The sequence below is a fragment of the Hordeum vulgare genome, chromosome 3H (assembly GCF_904849725.1).
Source record: "Hordeum vulgare subsp. vulgare chromosome 3H, MorexV3_pseudomolecules_assembly, whole genome shotgun sequence".
In the NCBI taxonomy this organism is placed as follows: domain Eukaryota; kingdom Viridiplantae; phylum Streptophyta; class Magnoliopsida; order Poales; family Poaceae; genus Hordeum; species Hordeum vulgare.
The window spans coordinates 439,574,934-439,581,682 of NC_058520.1; positions in this window are offsets into that span (position 1 = coordinate 439,574,934).

The window sequence follows — 6,749 nt, forward strand, 5'->3', positions numbered from 1 at the left end:
CGACCTTACGATCTCCCGTATTCAAGGCCATGTCTCTACATGATAGGCTCATCGAGTCAACCTAAGTGTTCTGCGTGTGTAAACTGGCTTACACCCGTTATATGCGAATGTTAGAATCTATCACACCCGATCATCACGTGGTGCTTCGAGACAACGATCCTTCGCAATGGTGCACACTTAGGCGAATACATATCTCGAAATTTTCATGAGGGATCATCTTATCTTTACTACCGTTGTTCTAAGCAATAAGATGTAAAACATGATAAACATCACATGCAATCATATAGTGACATGATATGACCATTATCATCTTGCTCCTTGGATCTCCATCTTCAGGGCACCATGATCATCAATGCCACCGGCATGACACCATGATCTCCATCATCATGATCTCCATCATTGTGTCTCCGTGAAGTCGTCACGCCAAACTATTACTTCTACTACTATAGCTAACGTTTAGCAATAAAGTAAAGTAATCACATGGCATTTGCATCTCATACAATAAATTAAGACAACTCCTATGGATCCTGCCGGTTGTCATACTCATCAACATGCAAATCGTGAACCCTATTACAAGAACATGATCAATCTCATACATCACATATGTAACATCACATTCTTTTGGCCATATCACATCACATGGCATACCCTGCAAAAACAAGTTAGACGTCCTGTAATTGTTGTTGCAAGTTTTATGTGGCTGATTTGAGTTTCTAGCAAGAACGCTTCTTACCTACGTGATAGACACAACGTTGATATGCCAATGCTATTTACCCTTCATAAGAACCCTGTTCATCAAATCCAATTCGACTAAAGTGGGAGAGACAGACACCAGCTAGCCAACTTATGCAACAAGTGCATGTCAGTCGATGGAACCTGTCTCACGTAAGCGTACCTGTAAATTCGGTCCGGACCGCTTCATCCCACAATAACGCCGAAAAGAGATAAGACAAGCAACAACAAGCAATTGACATGATCATCGCCCACAACTTCTGTGTTCTACTTGTGCATAGAATCTACGCATAGAACCTGGCTCTGATACCACTGTTAGGTGATGTAGTAATTTCAAAAAAATTCCTACGCCACGCAAAGGATCTATCTAGGAGAACCCAGCAACGAGTAATGGGGTAGAGCATCTTCATACCTTTGAAGATCGCTAAGCGGAAGCGTTACTATGAATGCGTCAATGGAGTCGTACTCGCAGCGATTCAAATTGCGGTGGATTCTGATCTATGTTCTGAACCACGACACCTCCGCGTTCAACACACATTCAGCCCGGTGACGTCTCCCATGCCTTAATCCAACAAGGAGGAGGGAGAGCTTCGGCAGCGCGACGGCGTGGTGGCGGTGGAGCTATGCGGCACTTCGGCATGGCTTTGCCAAGCACTACGGAGGACGACGAGGAGGAGGAGTAGGACTGCGTCGTGGAGAGATGAATTGTGTGTCTCCAAAAGGCCAAAACCCTCCAGTATATATAGGAGGAGAGGGAGGAGGGTGTCCACCCTCTAGGGTTTCCCATCCTAAGGGTGCGGCAGCCCTAGATGGCTTTGGGCGGCGGCCAAGGTGGTGGAGGCGCTCTAGGGTGGGCCTTGAGGCCCAAGGTGGCCTCCCCACGCCTAGGGTTTTCCCTCCTCCGCCCCTTGTTGCGCCTTGGGCTGATTGTGGAGGCGCACCAGCCCACTTAGGGGCTGGTTCCATCCCACTTATGGCCCATGTAGCAGCGTGGGGCTGGTGGCCCTTGCCGGTGGACCCCCGGAACCCTTCCGGTGGTCCCGGTACATTACCGGTGACGCCCGAAAGACTTCCTGCGTCCAAATCCTCACTTCCTATATATGAATCTTTACCTCCGGACCATTCTGGATCTCCTAGCGATATCCAGGATCTCATCCGGGACTCCGAACAACCTTCGATAACCACGTACACTATTCCCATATAACCCTAGCGTCATTGAACCTTAAGTGTGTAGACCCTACGGGTTCGGGAAGCATGCAGACATGACCGGGACACCTCTCCGGTCAATAACGAACAGCGGGGTATGGATATCCATGTTGGTTACCACATGTTCCACGATGATCTCATCGGATGAACCACGATGTCAAGGATTCACTTAATCCCGTATGCAATTCCCTTTGTCTACGGTATGATACTTGCCCGAGATTCGATCGTCGGTATCCCCATACCTTGTTCAATCTCGTCACCGGCAAGTCTCTTTACTCGTTCCATAGCACATCATCCCGTGGCTAACTCCTTAGTCACATTGAGCTCATTATGATGATGTTCTACCGAGTGGGCCCAGAGATACCTCTCCGTCACACGGAGTGACAAATCCCGGTCTTGATTCGTACCAACCCAACATACACTTTTGGAGATACCCGTAGTGCAGCTTTATAATCACCCAGTTATGTTGTGATGTTTGATGCAACCAAAGCATTCCTACGGTATCCGGGAGTTGCACAATCTCACAGTTTAAGGAAATGATACTTGGCATTAGAAAAGCTTTAGCAGAAGAACAACACGATCTAGTGCTATGCTTAGGATTGGGTCTTGTCCATCACATCATTCTCCTAATGATGTGATCCCGTTATCAATGACATCCAATGTCCATGATCAGGAAACCACGATCATCCATTGATCAACGAGCTAGCCAACTAGAGGCTCACTAGGGACACATTGTGATCTATGTATTCACACATGTATTACGATTTCCGGTTAATACACTTATAGCATGAATAATAGACAATTATCATGAACTGGAAATATAATAATAACCAATTTATTATTGCCTCTAGGGAATATTTCCAACAAAACCCACAATTCATCGGATCTCGACAAACACACCGCAAAAGAGTATTACATCGGATAGATCTTCATGAAGATCATGAAAAACATGGTATTGAAGAACAAAGAGAGAGAGATGAAGCCATCTAGCTACCAGCTATGGACCTATAGGTCTGTGGTAAACTACTCACGCATCATCGGAGGAGCAATGGAGTTGATGTAGATGCCCTCCGTGATTGAATCCCCCTCCGAGAGATTACCGGAAAAGGCTCCTAGATTGGATCTCACGGAAATAGAGGCTTCCGGCATCGGAAAAGTATTTTTTGGTGTCCCGCTGATAATGGGGGAATATTTGGGAATTTATAGGCCAAGAATTAGGGTTAGGAGACATGCAGGGGTCCCACAAGCCAGGGCCCCCTAGGGCGTGCCCTGCAGGCTTGTGGCCTCCCGGCAGATGTCCTGCCCCCCTCTCCAAGTCTGTCAGGTTTCTTGTGGTCCAAGAAAAAATCATTCCGGGGATTTTATTCCATTTGGACCCCGTTTAATATTCCTTATCTGCAATATCCAAAAACAAGAAAAAAATAGAAACTGGCACTACGCTCTAGATTAATAGGTTAGTCCCAAAAATAATATAAAATAGCATGTTAATGCATATAAAACATCCAAAACTGGTAATATAATAGCATGGAACAATAAAAAATTATAGATAAGTTGGAGACGTATCAGTGACCGTCTTCAAGGGTCCCTTAGTGAAATCACGACATCTTGCATTGTGCGAGGGCGTGAGGAGATTGCGGTGGCCCCAGTGGCTTCTTCGGGAGCATTGTGCCTACACACCGTTCCAAACGGAGATTAGCATCCGCAAGGGTGTGAACTTCGGGATACATCGTCGTCTCTTCATGCCTCGGTTATCTCTTACTTGAGCCCTTTACTTATGCACTTTACTTTGCGATAACCATATTGTTTCTTGTTATATATCTTGTTATCACTTAGTTATCTATCTTTCTTAGCATAAATTGTTGGTGCATATAGGCGAGCCTCGTTGTTTTAGGTTTTGTGCTTGACTAGTTAAACGCTAGTTTATTCCGTATTTGTTCAAGCCTAAACCATAATTATTTTAAAGCGCCTATTCACCTCCTCTAGGCGACACCCACATCATTTCATGTTGGCTAGTGCAGGAAGCTTAACATGATATTGGAGCTAAGGTCTTCACTTCAAATCCTGGGTTTCACAATTTGTTAACAAAATTGTTTCCCCTTTTGTGCCCACGTAGAGGCCTCTTAAGCCATACCTCTGAGTCTATTCACATGTTGAGTTCCTTCCCGTGTCACACGTGAGAGAGGGCGTTAAAATGTATATGTGGATTGCCTAATCATTTCCATCAGTTCAGACTTTTTTTTGCATTGTCTAGTGCATGAAACTTAACATGGTATCAGAGCATAAGGTCTCAAGTTCAAGTCCCGCCTTTTGTAGTTTATCCAAAAATTGTAGATGCCCCTTTGTCCACGTACAAGCCTCTTGAGACATACCTCTGAGTGTATCCATGTGTTGAATTTCCGCATCACAGGTGAGAAGGGGTGTTTAAGTGTATGAAACTTTCCATCAGTTTGGATTTTTGGTTGCATTGACTAGTGCGTGAAACTTCACGGGCATCAGGAAGGTTGCTCATGGGGATGGCTCGTAGAGGCTTCCTTTGCCTCCCGACGAAATCGTCGACAACTGGGATGGCATTGAGATCAAGGGGAGGCATCACCAGGACGATCTGACACGAAGTCACCCGTCTTCGGCGATCTGTCTCGAGGCAACGTGGAGAAGCGGGACACGACCGTGTCATGTCCTGGATGGTACACAAACATCGGTGGCGACATTGACATGTGCGACTCCAGAAGCTTGGGTGGACGAGCCACCGACGAGCCTGTGCTACTGGTCGCGGCGGCCACAATGGTGAGAAGGGTCGACTCTTGGTACCGCAGAATGATGAGGGCCTGTTGTGCGGCCTTGCGATGAAGGCATCACTATACACAACAGCGGATAAGGCCTGAGCGGCGACAACTAGGGCGGCGACGACGACTTTTTTTCGTGTGCCTCCTTCTTTCTTCGGCCAACCCTCTTCATCGTCTCGGGGGTCGTTTCTGCCGTGGTGCGCACCTTCTTCAGCTTCTTCAGGCCAATGGCATGGGCGACCACAATGAAGAGGGTGGCAACTGGGATTGGGCGTGTTGGCCATGGCGGGAGGGCGGAAGGGGTTTTGGAGAGAGTGACACACTGATGTGCCACATACGAACGGACGAAGGGAGGACATGAAAATGACGCCATGGACGTCCGTTGCGTACCCACATAGGCATAAATCGGGTCCAAATTTAAGTGTGATTCCCAACAAACAAAAAAACAGACATTTGTCCGTTTACATCCATACGTTGAACCAGGACCGAAACCAATCAAATGGATAGCTCCTATTATTATTATTTTCAACCAGATTCATTGGTGCAAGACTGCTACTTCCTTTGTCACATAATATGAAAGCGTCTTTTTAACAGATTATCTCCAACAGCCGCGCTAAACTAGCGCCGCGCCGCAAATCCGGCCGTTTTAGCGCGCGCGCAACGCGGCGGGTGGCTCCAGCGGGCGCGCAAAAACGGCGCGCGCGGCATATCCAGTTCAGTGCGCTGGCCGAAACGCAACCGCGCACGGTGTATTTCGGGCGCCCGCTTTCGCGCGCGGCAGACTCGAACGCTCGCGCGAAACTCTCTCCTCTCCTCCTCCTCCTACGCACCGCGCGCGCCGTCGCCGGTGCCCTGCCACCGCACCCATGGACGCGCACACCGGCACCCCGCTCACCCCATTGTACAACCGCGCGCCCCCCGCCGCCGCCGAAAACCCTAGCGCGGGGAGCGTTGGCGTCGCCACCATCGGAGCTCTGCCGACCGTCGGCCTCGCGCGCAGCCTCTTCTTGCCGCCGCGGACCATGGCGACGGGTGGCGTCGCGTCGGCGCCGTCCCATGCCGCCGCCGCACCGTCGAAGCTCCCCAATGGGGCGCGGCCGAAGAAGGGGAAAACTTCCGGGAAGAAGAACAAGGCGGCGGACGGCTCTGGCAGCTCGAAGGTAAAGAAGCTTGCAGGTCGGCGAACGGGCGCGGCGGCTACCGAAGCGCCGGCGAGCTCACTCGTTGAGCCGGCCGCCGACGCGCACCAAGTGTTCGACGAAATGCCCCCAAGGTGAAAAAAAATTCCAACTTTTATTTTCTTGTTATTTTTTCAATGCATCATCACATATAGATAGCTTATTTTTTTGTAGTCTCAACGATGATGCATACATGTCAACTATGGGTGTTGGGTCCAACAATTCGCATTGATCTCAAATCAATGACATCCATATCGAAGACCATGAGTTTGAGGTGGACGAGGAGGGTGAGGGCATTGTCAACGCGTCGAAAGGAAGAGCAGGCAATTACACCACCAACGATGACAAGTTACTATGCAATACTTGGTTGCAAGTGTCGAGGGATCCATCCGTTGGAGGTGATCAAAGTAGAGATGCTTATTGGGGGCGAATGAAAGAATACTTTGATGCTCAGAACGTGAGTGGAATTGACCGCTCCGAGAAATCACTTCGGTCCCGATGGTCGACAATCAACTCGGATTGTCAAAAGTGGGCGGCCGCACAAAAGGCAGTTGACAAGATTAACCCAAGTGGCACAAATGAGGATGATAGAGTAAGTGGCATCTCATACATGTTCATCATACTTGTTTTCGGTGTCTGAAGTGCTAACTTGTTTTGTTTTTCTTGTAGTAAAACATTGCACAAAACTTGTTCAAAGAAGAGACGAGGACAACCAAGAAGGGGAAGATCAAGAAAGGCAAGATCTTTACCTTGCCTCATTGCTATGAAGTGTTAAAGGATGATGAGAAATGGAAGAAGCGTGAAGATTTGGATGATTTGCATTTGAGCAACAAACGCAAGCGAACAATTG